The 18882-nt window shown below is 42.0% G+C and overlaps 1 protein-coding gene across 1 annotated transcript in view; it reads right to left on the bottom strand.

Moving 5' to 3' along the window:
* Nucleotides 1–18882, bottom strand: part of LOC139386635 (TGF-beta receptor type-1-like) — a 51153-nt gene that overhangs the window by 21237 nt on the left and 11034 nt on the right. The gene's annotated exons all lie outside the window — the stretch shown is intronic.

Below are 18882 nucleotides of genomic sequence, written 5' to 3' on the forward strand. Positions count from 1 at the left end.
CACAGGGATGGCTGGGGGAGGGGTGTGTATAGTTGTGCATGTGCACAAACGTGCCATCATGCAGAGCAGCAGCCAACACAAGCCAGATGTAGTGGGCCTAGCACTACACCCAGCCTGCAGCAAGTGACTCAGCTCCTGTGATCTTACATACACAGCAAATTTGAGATCAGAATCTTAACATCCACAGTGTTAAAATGTAACACTTTCTTAGAAATTATATATGAACCACCAAAATAGTGTTAAACTAACACTTTACAAAGTCTTGACAAACTAACAACCCTACTATAGTGTTGGTCCCTAACACCATGGCTATTAAAGTTGATGCTGGTACACATAACATATTTAGTGTTAGTTTCTTTTTTTTTGGGGGGGGGGGGGCTTATTTGCGTATTTCCCAGTGTGCCTTTTGAATTCATGTTTTGAATTTATGTGAGCGATAACTGTGTAACCCATAACTGTGTTTGATAGTGACAGAGACATGATGGTGGTTTCGTTCAATAAATTCTGCCCAAGTGAATGTGTTTGAATGAGCCACATCAGACCTGCAAGTCACAATATGCTGGCTATAATTAAATGTATAATATATATAGTCAAAGAATTAACGGAAATGAACTCAACACAGTCGAGTAACACCACCATGCAGAGGTGATTCCACTGGGATTCAAATAACGTGTACATTTCAATCTCACTGGTGTTAACCCCACTAGAATCACTCAGAACACTTACTGTATCTTAAAACCAAGACTGACACTTGCAAATTTACTGTGTAGGCTAGACACACTAAACACACCGCAAAGGCACGCACAAAACACACACACACACACACACACACACACACACACTGGATGCCCAACCTAGAATGGCCTCTCACCAAACCACAGGCTACAATTAAAGCAGTGTGGGACAGCAGGAAGTCTAGACGGACCTCTAGACCTCTGGCTTGAAACGAGCCCAGGAAGGGAGAGAGAGGGTGGCCATTAAAGGAACACTATCCGTAAATGAACTCTGCTGCATTCATAGAGAGAGGATCTGGGGTAGGGACTTGAGAGGGAGTTGTAATGGCAGGAGTACTGCAGAGAGAGTCAGGAGAGGAGAGTTGTTTGTGAGAGAAAATTGGCAGGGGCAGTCTAATCATTTATCCTGTAGCACTGACTGAAGCATCCATCTATCTACTGCTCTCTCCATCTGCTTGGCAGAGACTGCTGAAAACATAAAAACAAAAGTATCAACCTAAATCTCCAAGCCCAAAAGAGAAAAGTTAGGATAAGTTGTTTTTTTCTTCAAAATTGTTTTTTTTTCGATCCATTTATCAAACGCTTAACATTGTGCCATTATATGAAAGAGATGCACAGTGGAGTTGGGTTTCAATAAATATTGGGTTCTGTACTAGACCTTCAACTATTTAACAAAGGAGCTTTCTGAGGATCACGCATAGCTTTCAACATCTAATTGAAACACAGGCCTAGAGCATGCAACAGAATGTATCCAGCACAGCCAACTCCGCTTGATTTGGCCTGCATGCATGTCCTACACATGCCATGTAGCCTCTAAATTGGTTTGATCATTATCACACATCCAGGGCGGTGTGAGGAATGAGGATGAACCCTGCATGGCTCGCTGAGTCCCACTTCATCCTAAAATGGCTCGATATTCCCTCATACGGGCCCTGGTCAAAAGTTGTGGACTACGGAGAAATATGGTACCATTTGGGATGCAACCAGTCCACTGGAACAGGCAGGCACCCAGGAGACCGATACGAGGTGGCAGGTACTCCGAGTCGCTCAAAGTATCGCTGCCTAGAGTGCTTGCCTAATTCATTCGTGAATCACCAGCCAGCTTCTCCTCCCTTCCTCGGACTCCTTCCTTCCACTCTGCACTCCTTGCCTTGGTTCTTTCACTCCCCCACAACCACCTTACTTACCCAATCTCTAGGGGTTATTAGACAAATCAGTCAAAAACTACTTATTCTCTCCCACAGCTTGTCCTCTATCTGTATTTCTGGCCAATCAATTCTCTATCAGCAGTGACAGGAGCTTAAACCTGGCTGGCCAATCAATAGATGGAAAGGCACCAATAATGTTTTGACACCCCTGATGTCAGAGCTGATCAAAACGAGTTACACTTCAAAGCAAGCAGCTGAAAAGCACCAAAAGATCTGAAAAAGGTGACTAGCATCAAAATATCTTTACGGAGCTGCTTTCTAGCTTCAAAGTAGCCCATCTTTCCTACTGTTTACAAAAAGGTAGCTGGTATTGGAGATTCACATATGTAACAGTCAGACAGTGGGCTTGGCAGACAGAGTGAGTTGCTCCATATAACCGAATGGCATAGAATTGAAGCCCCCACTGTGCCATCCAATCATCATAGAAACCATAGAATAAGAACACCCTATTTATATCTCAATGGTGGAATGAAAAGAAACCCAAGGTAGAACTAGACTTTTACAATCTAGAGACCAGCAGACGGAGAGAAAACGTCTACTGGACACACTGTACATGTGGATGTGTACAGGTTACAGGGGAGGCTACAGCAGAATAGAGCCAGGACAATAAATAAAGAACAGGAGGACAAAGAAACAATGATTCTCTAGGCGGTGTTCTCATAGGACTCAGAGCATTGGAAAAGCTCATCAGTATGGTCGCTGTAATACTGTGATCAGCAGAAGAAATAGGAGAGAGATCAGAGCTAAAGGGAATGAGAGGAGTGAATGATTGCCTGTTCCTTTCCCCCCAGGCACCTGCAGCCTTGATGGTCTTACAAATCGCTCTCCTGCTCCCCTCATATTCTGGAGGCATACCTGAGGCTGTGGGTGGCGTGACATGGCTTGGGAGCAGGATGACTGACAGACAGACGGCCATAAGGCCTAAGAGTATCAGACAGCACCACTGGCAACACCCGGCACCCACTACCCTGCCCCCAAGCCAGAAAGAGCAAGGCCTGCCAATAGGCGGGAACAGAATCTTAGAGAATCTATAGAGAAGGATGATTGACAGCCTCACTGGAACAGGATAATCACTACAACTCAGCTACAGCATCACTAAAAATTATTTAACTCCAAAACACACAATGAACAAAACCCAATACCAGCAGGATTCCTCAAAAAATGACAACCCAATTCATCCACTGCCTGTTTTTATCACTAAAAAGTCATTCAAGGACACATTTTTTTTCCACAAAATTGGATCCTTAGAATGGTCATTTGGAGGAAGAATTGTTGACATACCTAAAATCATAATAGAGAAATAATTCATCAAAGTTGGCATATTTATGACACTTTGGCCTTACCCAGGCCTGTAAGACTCCATAATGCTTCATCTGTAGGTGCTAAAAAGCTCAAATGTGGCATATGAAGCTTTACTGCATGCTCCGTTTGAGATCAGTAAAACAAAATATTTTACATTAAATTTATGAATATAGAAAAATAGAAAAATGAAAAACAAAATATGCCAAATCAAAATTGTTTTTATCTTAATATACCTCCACAGTCATATCAAAGTTCCAGGTTGGAATATCTGCACATGTTTTTGTTACATCCCATTTCATACAGAAAACATGTGTGTGTATGTGTGCAGAAATTGATCTGCCATTTCCTTGTTGCTAAAATTCTAACAGTTCGCTTAATTTCAGTTTGTGACAAAACAAGCACGTATAGTGTAAAGAATAATTGTAAAACGCTGTGAAATATATTTTCCATAAGCGAAAATATTGAACTTCCAGCTGTTTTAAGCTGGTGTACAAAACAGAAAGTAAAAGATGCAAAAACAAAAATTCAGCAATGGAAGTGTAGAAATAAATATTGCACATAGAACAGATCTACAACTTCTTAGAGAATTCATTGAGAATGACAGATCTATAATTCACATTTCTAAGCGAATTTGGTCAGGTCACCCTCAAAGTTATATATTGCAGCTTAAAAAAGGAAGCCCGGGTAAGGCCAAAAATATAAATATGCCAAATATAAATATGCAAACTTTGATAACCATTTTCATCCTATGGGTACAATTTTGTGAAAATCAAAATCTAAATCAAAATCATAGTATTTTTTTGTTGTCCTGGTTTCATATGGAATCACTAAAAGGCTTTAAAAGAGAAAATACAATTGATTGCGAGCAGCAGCAGGTTGGAGCACAGAGAGACAGATGGAAATGCCTGGGTCTAAGCACACAGCCAGAGGAAATTATGGAGTGGGGAGCGGTAGAGAGCGGGAGTGAAAGGAAAGGTATGCGAGACATCTCCACCAGCTGAAGGGTGAGGTAGGGCCTGTAGAGCCAAGGGCCCTGTTGCTGCAGCAGCTCTACCTCTAGTGACTCCCCATCCCGCATGAGGGGGCGTAATCATCGACTGACACTAATTAGCATAACGCAACGGGCATAAATATTAATAGAAAATATTCCTATTCATGAAAATCACAAGTAAAATATATTGAGACACAGTTTAGCCTTTTGTTAATCACCCTGTCATCTCAGATTTTCTAAATATGCTTTACAGCCAAAGCTAGACAAGCATTTGTGTAAGTTTATCGATAGCCTAGCATAGTATTTTGTCCAGCTAGCAGCAGGTAACTTGGTCACGGAAATCAGAAAAGCAATCAAATTAAATAGTTTACCTTTGATGAGCTTCGGATGTTTTCACTCACGAGACTCCCAGTTAGATAGCCAATGTTCCTTTTTTCCAAAAAGATTATATTTGTAGGCGAAATAGCTCCGTTTGTTCTTCACATTTGGCTGAGAAATCGCCCGGAAATTGCAGTCACGAAAACGTCGAAAAATATTCCAAATTAGCTCCATAATATCGACAGAAACATGGCAAACGTTGTTTATAATCAATCCTCAAGGTGTTTTTCAAATATCTATTAGATAATATATCCACCAATTGGTTTTTCAGTAGGACGGATTGGAATAATGGCTACCTCTGTATTTTATGCGAGAATCACTCTGGGAGCATCAGGTGACCACTTGTGCAATGTAGCCACTTACGGGTATTCTTCACCATAAATGCGTAAAACTACGTCACAATGCTGTAGACACCTTGGGGAATATGGAGAAAAAGTAATCTGGTTGATAGCCCATTCACTGGTCAATAGGGACGCATTGGAACGCAGCGCTTTCAAAACATGAGGCACTTCCGGATTGGATTTTTCTCAGGCTTTCGCCTGCAATATCAGTTCTGTTATACTCACAGACAATATTTTTACAGTTTTGGAAACTTTAGAGTGTTTTTTATCCCAAGCTGTCAATTATATGCATATTCTAGCATCTTGTCCTGACAAAATATCCCGTTTACTACGGGAACGTTATTTTTCCAAAAATGAAAATACTGCCCCCTAGTCACAAAAGGTTGTAATAGTCATTGGCCTCGCTGGAAAAGGCTTATCTCAGGTCCAAGAGAACACATCAGGGGCCCTAAACAGTGGATAACGGTCACACTAAGGACACTAGCCAGCTACCACCAGATACTCGACCTTGCACCTTAGAGACTGCTGTCCTATGTACAGTGCCGTGAAAAAGTATTTGCCCCCTTTCTGATTTTCTCTATTTATGCATATTTTTGATACTGAATCAGATCTTCAACCAAAACCTAATACTAGAAAAAGGGAACTTGAGCTTACAAATAACCCATTTTATTTATTAAATTAACAGAAGTTAAGCAACACTCAATTCCCCTGTGTGAAAAAGCAATTACCCCCTTACACTCAATAACTGGTTGTGCCACATTTTTTTTATTTTATTGAACCTTTACTGAACTAGGCAAGCCAGTTAAGAACTGATTCTTATTTACAATGACCGCCTACTAAGGCCAAACCCTAACGATGCTGGGCCAATTACGCGCCGCCCTATGGGACTCCCAATCACGGCCGGTTGTGATACAGCCTGGAATCAAACCAGGGCCTGTAGTGATGCCTCTAGCACTCAGATGCAGTGACTTAGACCGCTGCACCACTTGGGAGCTGCAATGACTATGGAGGAATTTTGGCCCACTCTTGCATGCACAACTGCTTTAACTCAGCGACATTTGTGGGTTTTCAAGCATGAAATGCCACAACATCTCAATTGGAATTAGGTCAGGACTTTGACTAGGCCATTCCAAAAGGTAAAATGTGTTGCTTTTTAGCCAATTTCATGTAGACTTGATTGTGTGTTTTGGATTATTGTCTTGCTGCATGACCCAGCTGTGCTTCAGGTTCAGCTCACAGACGGACGGCCTGACATTCTCCTGTAGAATTCTCTGATGCAGAGCAGAATTCATGGTTCCTTTTATTAAGGTAAGTCATCCAGATCCTGAGGCAGCAAAGCATCCCCACACCATCACACTAACACCATCATGCTTGACTATTGGCATGAGGGGACCCATGTCATCCAAAAAGTTGACTCAAGTTTACCTAAAAGCACCTGGAAGAACATCAAGACTCTTGAAAGAATGTTCTATGGACAGATTATTCAAAAGTATAATTTTTGGGTCACGGGTCACGGCACTATACACAGTCATTGAACACTCGTCACTTTAATAAACTTTTTTACCACTTTATATGTATAAACTATATTCTAGTCATGGCTCATCCTATACAGCTTAGTGTTTTCCACAAGTACATAGAGTAGCCCCCCCCCCCCCCCCCAAAAGAAAAAAGTAGACAGCCAGGCATCCCCTGTTAAACCTTTAACATGTCTTCTCTTGAAACCAAAGTCTTATTTACAGTTTTACTGCAAGATATGAATTGCCACCATGGTTTGTGTTATTCAAATTATGTATTTTATTAAAACAGATAAATGAAGTAAATAGCCCACATTATCTTTATTTTTTTATGTTTATTTTTTTCCAGTTAAGTAACAAAACATGTATAGAATTTCATAATAATTGAAAGAACATCCAATTTTGTTGTTTAACTCCCCAACAATGTTTACACAATCAGATGACCACTGAGGTCTGGAAAAATCTAAGACATTTGGATTTTTGGATGTAGTTAGCCTTAAAATGCACACCTAGCAAGAGGCTGTTGTTTAGCTGTGTTTTTGTAGTGCACGTCATGGTAGAGTCTGCAAAACAAATACCCACTGGATTCATGAAAATAATCATGATATCATTCTGCCAGGTAAGCATAGGCTACTTTGAAGTTAAAAAGGCCCACCTCAGAGGAAGTTGCCGCACAAATTTCAAGCAATTCCTGTCAGAGCAGAAATTCTCATTTAGGTTCCAGCTCAAAGACTGATGCAGGCTGTTAATATATATTTTTTTAAATTAAACATACCTTCCGGCAACCCGCCTCACCCAATGTGAAACGGATCTGCTATTTTTAAACCTCATAGCCAGAACCTCCATCAGGAGCTAGGCATAAGAAGCTAACCTGCTACTAGCTATTTAGTCATTGTTTGCCACTGCTAGCGGCCTTTACCTTTTGCACAGACACCAGCCACTTTTAGCCTGGAAAATACTGGACATCCTGCCAGTATCGGGGTGTTTTCTCCACTACAACACCAGATTCCTGCCGTAAGCCCTGGACCATTACCCCAGATCTTCACAGCTAGCTAGCTGGCACCGAGAGGCCCAGCCCTGAAGCTAGCTTTGAGCCAGGTCCACCTGCCGGCATGCTCAGTGATCACTCAGCTACACAGCTGAGCTCTTCACTAACACAACTAGAATCCACTACTCCACTGGATTCTTACCGTAAGCTCTGGACCTTTGCACCAAATCATCGCTGCTACCGAGTGGCTATAGTGGCTAACGCCCATGTCCCGAAGCTAGCACCAGTTAACCGCGAGCCAAGCGCATCTCCCGGCTAGCAAACTAAATTACTCTGGCTACAATACCTAGTTTGCCAACTGGCCTGGACCCTTTGTCAACACGGAGCCCCACCGTTCCATCACGACTGGTCTGCCGACGTAATTCCATCCGTTGTGCCCTCAACCGGCCTTTGCCGGACATCGGAGCAGAGGCTTCTACTCGCCCCGGCCTGCTAACTCTTTTTTTTCAACGCTGTGTCATTTGCTTGCTAGCATAGTAAAAACTACCCAGCGGCTTCCCTGCTTCATCTATTGCTGTCACTGGACCCTATGATACCTTGGCTACATAGCTGAAGCCTGCTGGACTAATTCATTAATCACGGTAATACATTTCGTTTATTTTTGTTTTCTGTCGGCCCCAGCCTCAAACTCAGGCCCTGTGTGTAGTTAACTGACCCTCTCTGCCAATTCATCGCCATTTTACCTGTTGTTGTTGTCTTAGCTGATTAGCTGTTGTTGTCGTACCCATTGTCTTAGCTAGCTCTCCCAATCAACACCTGTGATTGCTTTATGCCTCTCTCTAATGTCAATATGCGTTGTATACTGTTGTTTAGGATAGTTAGCATTGTTTTAGTGTACTGCGGAGCCCCTAGTTCCACTCAACATGCCTCAGATACCTCTTTTGTCCCACCTCCCACACATGCGGTGACCTCACCCAGCATAACTAGTGCATCCAGAGATGCAACCTCTCTTATCGTCACTCAATGCCTAGGTTTACCTCCACTGTACCCGCACCCTACCATACCAGTCTGTACATTATGCCCTGAATCGATCCTACCACGCCCAGAATTCTGCTACTTTTATTCTCTGTCCCCAACGCATTAGACAACCAGTTTTGATAGCCTTTATCCATACCCTCATCCTACTCCTCCCTCTGTTCCTCGGGTGATGTGGAGGTTAACCCAGGCCCTGCGTGTCCCCAGGCGCTCTCTTTTATTGACTTCTGTAACCTTAAAAGCCTTGGGTTCATGCATGTTAACATCAGAAGCCTCCTCCCTAAGTTTGTTTTACTCACTGCTTTAGCAGTCCATCATCCCTGATGTCCTTGCCGTGTCTGGCTTAGGAAGGCCACCAAAAATTCTGAGATTTCCATCCCCAACTACAACATTTTCCGTCAAGATAGAACTGCCAAAAGGGGGAGGAGTTGCAAGCTACTGCAGAGATTGACAGAACTTTGCAGGCTTACTTTCCAGGACTATGCCCAAACAGTTCGAGCTTCTAATTTTAAAAATGAATCTTTCCAGAAATAAGTCTCCCTGTTGCCACCTGTTATAGGCCCCCCTCAGCTCCCAGCTGTGCCCTGGACACCATATGTGAATTGATTGCCCCCCATCGATCTTCAGAGTTTGTTCTGTTAGGTGACCTAAACTGGACATGCTTAACACTCCGGCAGTCCTACAATCTAAGCTAGATGCCCTCAATCTCACTGAAATGATCATGGAACCCACCAGGTACAACCCTAAATCCATAAACATGGGCACTCTTAGATATTATCCTGACCAACTTGCCCTCCAAATACACCTCTGCTGTTTTCAAATCAGGATCTCAGCGATCACTACCTCATTGCCTGCATTCGCTATGGATCCGCAGTCAAACGGCCACCCCTCATCACTGTCAAACGCTCCTTAAAACACTTCTGCGAGCAGGCCTTTCTAAATCGACATGGCCCGGGTATCCTGGAAGGATATTGACCTCATCCCATTGGTAGAGGATGCCTGGTCATTCTTTAAAAGTAATTCCTGACTGACTGCGTGTATTGGTTCCTGACTTCCCTGAAAAGTTGCTAGTGCAGTCCGCCACAGGATGATTTTGTGCTGGTCGAGGGCAGTCAGGTCTGAAGTGAACCAAGGGCTGTATCTGTTCTTAGTTCTATATTTTTTTGAAAGGGGCAGGACACCATCTTAAATGAGCATGATATAGCGAATTTTGACTTTGTGGTTGTTTTAGCTAGTGGAAATTAAGGCTACAGATGACTTGCGAATTGGAAGAACATTGCAGCAGGTGTTTCTGATTAATATATAAAACCCAACCCTGAAAAATGGGCTGAAAATAATTTGCACATCTCATTGAAAAAGACAGGCAAGACTCCCGGAAACATCCGAAGTCACATATTTGGATTTGGCACTTCAAGCTTGAATATATCACACTTTTACTAAAACTATGACTTACTGAATTACATCGTTGTGCAACATTATGGGTAAGCTCTGGCCTTCGTCTTTCAGCTCGAAAAAGTTGATTTCTACTAATGTGGACGTTTAAAATGTAATTGAAAACGTTTTTGGGAAAGCCTTTCCATTTACCCGAAGGTAGAGCATCGCAATAGCATGACACTGCTACCACTATGCTTTACGGTAGAGATGGTGTTAGGACAGGTGATGAGCAAACATAGCCCTTTGCATTTAGGCCAGAGTTCAATTTGTCTTAGACCACAGAATCTGTAGCCTTATGCTCAGAGGCTTTCATGTGCCTTTTTGCAAACTCCAGTCTTGCTATCATGTGCCTTTTTTTACAGGAGGGGATTCCGTCTGGCCACTCTCCCATAAAGCCCAGATTGGTGAAGTGCTGTAGAGACTGTTGTCCTTCTGGCAGGTTCTCCCATCTCAGCCAAGGAACTCTGTAGTTCTGTCAGTGGTTATTGGGTGCTTGGACACCTCCCTGACTAAGGTGCTTCTTGCCCAGTTTGGTCAGACAGCCAACTCTAGGCAGTCTGGGTAGTTTCCATTTCCCAATGGAGACCACTGTGCCCTTGGAAACTTTCAACACTAGAAATTGTTTTATACCCTTACCAAATATACACCTCATCCTGATTTTATCTCTGAAATCGACGAAGAGTTCCTTGGACTTCGGGGTATAGTTTCTCCTTCGACATGCACTGTCAACTGTGGAACCTTAGCTAGACAGGTGTTTATTTTAGGACTGTCCCTGAAAAAAATATATATTGCTCAACCGAAAGTCGCCTGCTCTTTCGACCAATTGTTTGGTAGATAAAAATGGTATGTGTATTTTTCCATATATTGACACACCTTATGTGTTTTAATAAAATCAACTATATGCATTGAGCTTATCTGATGCTTTAGGCTTACTGTTTGATGAAATAAGATGAAAGCCAGAGATCTAGATAACCAGAAGAGAAAAAAAAAAACTTAACCTGACCAACCTGACCAAAACAAACAAACATTCTCCTCCCTCTCCTGCTGGATTTCACAGATTCTGTCACTACTCTCCTGAAGTTACCGGTAATAGGCTACAAGAGGAGTCGGCAAGCTTTCTCATGTGGAATACCAATTTATGTTACCATTTCTACCGATCTGCTTGCCAGATATAGTTTTAATATGCACATTTATAATAGTCTTCATATCTCAAAATCATTGTCATGTGGTTAATCAAAATTCTATCCAAATCTAAATTAAAATGATAACCCTAAAAAGTAACTTCTATTGCCAAATGTGTAAAATTTGCCTACATAAAGCCAACTAATAAAAACAGCAGCTTGCAGGTATCCTATAAATCACATTGGCTTTGCATGGCCTGAACTTGAAACATTGTATCAACTATTAACTTGAGTCCCTAAAGCTTGCGAGAATTTGCAACATTGTATAAAGTATTGCTGAACTTGCAAAATTGTATAAAATATTCTGGGCCCTCAGTTTCCCACACCAGTGAGCTCGGGACAGACACAGCTGTAGGCTATTTGTGCAAGGGATAAGAAGCAGTGCTTGAATTGGACAGGAGCTCACCGGAGCAGAGTACCAACACCTCAAATGTTCTACTGTTTGAGCTCCAGTTCCTCTTATATAATATTATCTTAAAAGTATTGTGGAGCTCCTGCACCTAAATAGAAACATTACCAGCACCCAAAATGAGTACCAGAACCTATTTCTCTTCAAGTTAAGCACTAATAAGAAATAGTCAGGTAGGCTTATTTTATTACATTTCCACTGGATCAGAGTATGACATTTTTCCCTTTCACACTGAGTGGTTATAGAAAGGGGGAGAGCTGGAAAGATTTTACAACTACATTGAGGAGCTATTGTCAATCTCAATGGATGTAAAAACAGACTTAGTTTGTTTGCCGTTTGAGGTGAAGAAAACATTACTTTGAGAAGCTCCACAGCTCATTAGTGGTGGTGTGTTAAGTCAATCAGAAATACTATCAGATCCCCAAATTGGCACACGTATATGCCCACAATGGCACGCATGCCAGGTAGCCTATAGGCCTACTTCTAAGCGTTATCAGGTGAGCGTCCTTACTCAACATTGACAGGAGCGCTCCAAACAAAATAAAATGACTAAAATTGACAAAACTCGTCAAATGGAATGAAATAAACCAAAACTGTGTTGTATAGGTTGTGTCGCTCTGCAAACAATGTGTCTACTCTGATAATGAGAACGTTTAAAGGAATAATAATATATATTGAATGCATTAACAGAAATTACCATAACCAAACTCCATTACCTTTGATTCACAGAAGTGACAATCAAGAATACCTATCCACACTGATGATTCTGGCATCTCATGGACAATGGACATTGAGGTAATTGTGGCACGAGAGAGAGAGAGGTTTAATCTTAATCTGACGCTGTTGTTGTGTTGGTCACACTGATCAGCTGCTTCTCCCTCCCTGTGTGTCTGACTCCGCTGAGCTGACAGCTCTACATTCATTTCCATAGTCAGGTCACAGCCCTGCTGCTCTGCTCCATCACTCTGATTGAAGCTCTTTTGTCCTCACAAGTGTGTGTGTGTTTGTGTGTGTGTGTGGCAAGGCCTGATTTCAGCAGATGTCTGGTCGTGGCCTGTTCCTTGCCCATTCATGACTTTAGGGACCTCAGAGTAATTCAGTAGGTGTGAGCCTATTCGGACTAGCTGATGACAGTACACTGAGATTACCTAATTTAACACAAACCTAAATCGATTTTAGAGCTGGAACACAAAGCCAAGTGTATAGCTTTTGACTTGATGTACTTCAATGGAATCTGTTGGGCTTCTTCAGAATGTGTTTTCTGCTGAAGCATTATTCAATATGCCTGCTCTGCCTGTAGAGGAAGTGACAGACAGCAAAGTCTGGAGAAAATAAAATAAAAAGTCAGCCTGGTACAGCAACTGGTCTTCTCCAAATCCACCCTGTGAGTCACACTGAACTGGAAGACAGCCACACGTATGGAGAAGCCACTCCAAAACAAGCGTTCAAAAACACATGTTCCTCCATACGCCCTCTAGACAGTGGTTTCGGGAAAAAACTATGTTTTTATAAGTATTATTGGGTGTTTGTCAATATGCATACTTCTGTCATGACTGTCCTGATGAGGTCAGGTTACAGGAGACCACAACAACCACAACAATTATCTCTCATTCCCAACAGAGGAGGAGAGATCTAGGGGTCTGAAGATGTGGGGGTTTCATGACCCCTCACGCACGCCCCTGGTAAATCTCAGGCCACAGACAAATTCCTTTGTCGTGGAGAACCAGCCTCAGAACATTACACATGAAATAAAGGGACTTTGGAACAATGGTTTCCGTCAGCCACAATGGTGGTCATGACGATAAATGGAATATGAAAATGTATGTCATTTTTGTTTTGTTATGAAAAGGTTAATAGATGGCGTTATTACGAAAACATTGTAACGTGTAGAGTTTTCCTAGTATATGTTTGATGTTTATACATTGTACGTTGTATGGAAAATGTCCAAATCAAAGAGAATGTTTTGGGGAAGATGAAATGTGAAGTTAGTTGTCTAAAATTGGATTTGAGTCAAATCTAGACCTTAACTTGGTACGCCCAGAGAATTGCCCTAAAGGCGGTTATGCCCACTTCTGACCAAGGATATAAAACCTGTGAGTAAAGAATTTCCAGAGAAGACTACGTAACCCAAGCTGCAGCCAAGGTCTAAATAGTCAACGAACCCAAAACGCAACGCAAGTTTGAAGACAAATAAATGTTTTTCTACCCAAGCTATGGATAAGTAGCTGTGTCTAAGCGGGTGAATTCAAGTCGAACCACCTAGCCTCCATCTCCCATCGAATCGTGGTATCTACACTGTTTCATTCCAACGCTGTGAGCTCTGAGCTGTCTGTCCTCAGAAGACCCCTTCCATAGCAAGGGTGAGGGAACAGACTCCTGAGCCAAAAGGACACTGACATCGTGAGGACGACCAGAAAGGCGCGCCGGAGAATGCATCATCGAGCAGCTGAACGGTCCCTTGAACGGTCCACGCAGAGAATCCTCGGAGACCTCCCCCACGTAATTACATCATTATATTCTGACCCATAAGAGTGGCAGTTTGGGGCAAGGCTAGGGTTAGAATAGTGTAGCTGACAAATTCACCCAAATGTATATTTCTCTCGTGTACTTTCTTTTTTGAAATCCCCATTTTGGGTAACACGCGCCATAGTGTGTTGGCCCGTTATACTAAGTTCTAATCAATAGCCTAAAATGTGTTTTGTCTGTGTATCTTTTATCATCATTTTAGCTTTTTAGTAAATAAATATTCAACTAAGATTGGTGTGGTACGAACTCATCGGTGAGACCCGGGTCCGTGTAGATTCACGGACTATACGACATTCAGAACGAGATGGTAGAGAAAACTGGTTAATTAGCGGCTGTTGTAAAATCGATATTCTTTGAGTTAATTTGGGAAATAGAAACTCAATAAAACTAGTTTTCCATATGGTGCCCCAGGTTAATGAGTTAATAATTGCTTGATTCAGTTAATCACGCAATTAGAAACTTTAATCATTCGATGAGCAACAGTCGTCACTAACTAATACAAAGTCACGACACTACCATGCTCCGAGTGCATTCATCGAGGATGTTCTTGAGTATGTTCTTGTGAGGACGAGAGTGCGGAGAACACATAAAACATTACATTTGAGAACAGTGGAGGCTGCTGAGGGGAGCATGCCTCATAGTAATGGCTGAAATGGAGTTAATGAAATGGTATCAACCACATCTTTGATACCTATCCATTGACGCCATTCTAACCATTACTATGAGCCGTCCTCCTCTCAGCAGCCTCCACTGTTTGAGCAGCACCTACTATATTACCTCACACTGGTCCTCCCAATTACTGAACCTTCTTATAGCCAAGACAATGGCAACAATGGAGATGAAACAAGATATATGCAAAACAAAAGTTCTACTTCATAATTATCAGCTAGCTATAAGTGAATCATAATCTAGCTAGCTAAAATGACCTAAAGCTAAGGTTATGCAAGGTAGATGTCAATTTTTTGTAGGTAGCTAGCTAACTAGCTAGTTAGCACTGTTCAGTTACTACGGACTTACACATTCACTGAACCTTCTTCCAGACAGGAAAATGTCAATAAAGACTAAACATGATATACAGTACACAAAGCAAACATTTTACTTCATAACTATCAGTTAGCTACAATATGACGATTAAAATATAGCTAACCAGATAGTTCAACAGGCAAAAAATGACCTAAAACTAATGTTAGGCATGTCAAATCTTTGTGGGTAGCTAGCTAAGAATTATTCATGGTAATCTGGCTAGCTAACAGTAGGAGCTAGCCAGTTAGCCCTATAGACTTACTATGATTTGGACTCATACTCCGACCCTGCTGTACTCCAATTTGCGTGCTCGGAATACGGTAGTATGCATTTCGAGAAACACCAAATGTTTTGCCCTTAGCTTAGTGACTAATTGTGTTGTCAGTCTCTAAAGAGCAGTCTTTGCTCCTCTATAATTATTTTATATTAATCGATAATTCATATAAAATTGCTTTGCTCTAGGGTAAAAGGATATTTGAATATTGTGGAAACCTACAATGCCAACAATGTACTTCTGAGATCACGTTTGTGTTTTCACTTTCCCCTGTCCTGGCAAACCATATTGTCCTTATAGCACACCAACCAACACAACCAATTTCAGAGGAAACATTTCCAGAGTTGGTCCAAGTACAATAAAAACCCTAACCTGCTTAGTTTAATTCATTTTTTTGCGAGCGGAGAAATGCTGAGCTGTAAGGTACTTGTACACTTGTTTGGAAATGTGAAAATAAATAACATTTGTCAGTTTAACTTGTTATAGTTGTTGGCAGTGCACAGACGGACGGTCTCGATTCACAGGCACCACTTATGAATAAATCTGGAATAACATGATTAAATAGTTATCCAGCTGAAAAACTATGGCTACATTCCACTCTCAAATGACACCATATTTCCTATAAGGAATAGGGTGCAATTTGGAATCTGCCTGCACACTCAGGTGAGCATTTCAACTGAGAACAAGAACAGGTCTTTGTAAATCAAAACACTATTACGGAGCTCAACGTAGATCTACACACAGAGAATTACCCTGAATATGGAATGTCCTGCCAGCTAGTCTTTTTCCTCAAGAGACAAAAGCTATTGAACAGAGAGAAACTAGATGAAAAGTAACTCCAGGCTGGGAGCAGTGTCAAACTATCCTGTCCTCCCTATTTGAATATTTAGAGACAGGGAAAGTACATTTAAGGTTTTATCCAGAACAGGGATAGAGTATTAAAATGTCATGATGTGGAAAGCGAACGTTGAGTTGGGAACACAGGAGTTCTTCTCAGCCCACCGTTCTCTCCCCGGCTTTCTCATTTGCGTAACAATAAACATTCCTGGCAGCTCGGTTCCCCGTGACCTGCGCCATGTTTGAAAACACAATTCTTGAAAACAAAAAGCAAGTGTGAAAATCTAACTAAGAGAATCACAATTCTGTGTCTAAAGCCATATACGGCAGTGACTGGATCACTTAGCGATGGATATGTGAATTGCTGCGTCAAGAAACAGCGCATTGTATCCATTGTCATTCCAAATTACTCTGGGCAATCAATCACGCTCAACTTCGTTAGTCTTTTGCGTTGAGGAAAAATAAAATGTCAGATTGGCCAACAACACAATATACCCCACCCACATGGAACACCCCTAACCGCTCAGTCATACCAAACCCCTTCTCACTCACACTGGGTGTTCAAGCGGGCTGACTGTAGTTGAAAGTCGGTGAATATAGTCAGGGGAAGGGCATCTGCGACAGCCGAAAGTGAGAGACTGTAGTGGTTTTCTAATAGCAAGGCTCAGATCAACATATACTACATGATCAAAAGTATGTGAACACCTGCTCGTTTAACATCTCATTCCAAAATCATGGGCATTAATATAGAGTCGGTCCCCCCTTTGCAGCCATAACAGCCTCAACTCTTCTGGGAAGGTTTTCCAATAGATGTTGGAACATTGCAGTGGGGACTTCCTTCCATTCAGCCACAAGAAAATCAGTAAGGTTGGGCACTCATGTTGGGCGATTAGGCCTGGCTTGCAGTCGGTGTTCCAATTCATCCCAAAAGGTGTTCAAGTTCTTACACACTGATCTCGACAAACTATTTCTGTCTGGACCTCGCTTTGTGCACGGGGACATTGTCATGCTGAAACAGGAAAAGACCTTCCCCAAACTGTTGCCACAAAGTTGGAAACACAGAAGTTTCTAGAATGTCACTGCATGCTGTAGCGTTATGATTTCCCACCAAACTTTACAGTTGGCATTATGCATTGGGGCGGGTAGCGTTCTCCTGGCATCCGCCAAACTCAGATTCGTCCTTCAAGATGATGAAGTGTGATTCATCACATTTCCACTGGTCCAGAGTCCAATAGCGGCGAGCATTACACTACTCCAGCCGACTCTTGGCATTGTGCATGGTGATCTTAGGTTTGTGTGCGAGTGCTCGGCCACAGAAACCCATTTTATGAAGCGCCTGATGAACAGTTATTGTGCGGACGTTGCTTCCAGAAGCAGTTTGGAACTCGGTAGTGAGTGTTGCAACCGAGGACAGAAGATTTTCAGCACTTGGCGGTCCTGTTCTGTGAGCTAGTGTGGCCTACCACTTCGCTGCTGAGCCGTTATTGCTCCTAGACGTTTCCACTTCATAATAACAACACTTACAGTTGACCGGGGAAGATTAGCAGGGCAGAAATATGACAAACTGAAAGGTAACATCCTATGACATTGCCACGTTAAAAGTCTCTGAGCTCTTCAGTAAGGCCATTCTACTGCCAATGTTTGTCTACGAAGATTGCATGGCCGTGTGCTCGATTTTATACACCTGTCAGCAACGGTGTGGCTGAAATAGCCGAATCCACTAATTTCAAGGGGTGTCCACATACACTACAGTGTGTGTGTGTATATCTAGCAACAATGACAAGAAGCTGCCACGTGGGGAATGTAGGTGGCTCGTTTTCAGCTAGTTTCATCTTGTTCTTGATACCATGTCTTGTTTTGACTGATGTCACGTCTATGGTAATATGGCTCACATTTGCTGGCTAGCGAACCAAAAACGAACAATGTATTTGAGAGACAAGTGCTCATTGTGCAAATTTATTTATGTTTTCAATAAACATTAGAGATTAAATATTGTCAACACTAAGCCAACCTAGACAGTTTTGCCCCATAGTTGAGCATGCGCCTGTTTTGTTGCTAAACAACAAACCCGTCTATAGCCTGTCATGAAAATGATAAGCACTACAGAGTAATCAAAACCTAGTCATGAACACACCCAACAGAAACCAAGGCTACAAGTGTTTCTGCCAACAGTTAGACCCAACAGCATAATTCTGTCAGATAGTGGGACAAGCTTTTTATGTGGTCTGTCTGCATATGCCTAGTGCCTGTGCAGAATCAGAAGGCTTTACCCAGTCATATAGAATATCCATCTAGCCTATGGCTCTTGCTTAACCCATTGCCTGTCACCAAGGACATTGAACACTTACATAATGAATGTAGAGGTTAGCAGCACTCACAAATATAGTGCAGTGGTTATTTCTTATGTTTAGGCTATTTCATAACAGCAGTGTCAAGGATAGAACAGCCCAGACAATTCACAAAAAAAAGTTGGCTGAAATATTCTAGCTTTGTGGACAGCTAACAAAGCCTTTGTGACCAAAATATGTGTCCTTGAGGCTGATGTTACGAAATAAAATGTAAGAAATTCTATAAATTTGTGCTGGCCCGACCATTTTTATTCAATATGTGGAGCAGAAGCATTCACTAACAAAGCCTTTGTTGATGAGAAATATTGGTTGACAAAGTAGCTAAACGATGGTTGTGTCAATTGATGTGAAATCTGTGA

Source organism: Oncorhynchus clarkii, chromosome 28, assembly GCF_045791955.1.
Source record: "Oncorhynchus clarkii lewisi isolate Uvic-CL-2024 chromosome 28, UVic_Ocla_1.0, whole genome shotgun sequence".
NCBI classification, from domain to species: domain Eukaryota; kingdom Metazoa; phylum Chordata; class Actinopteri; order Salmoniformes; family Salmonidae; genus Oncorhynchus; species Oncorhynchus clarkii.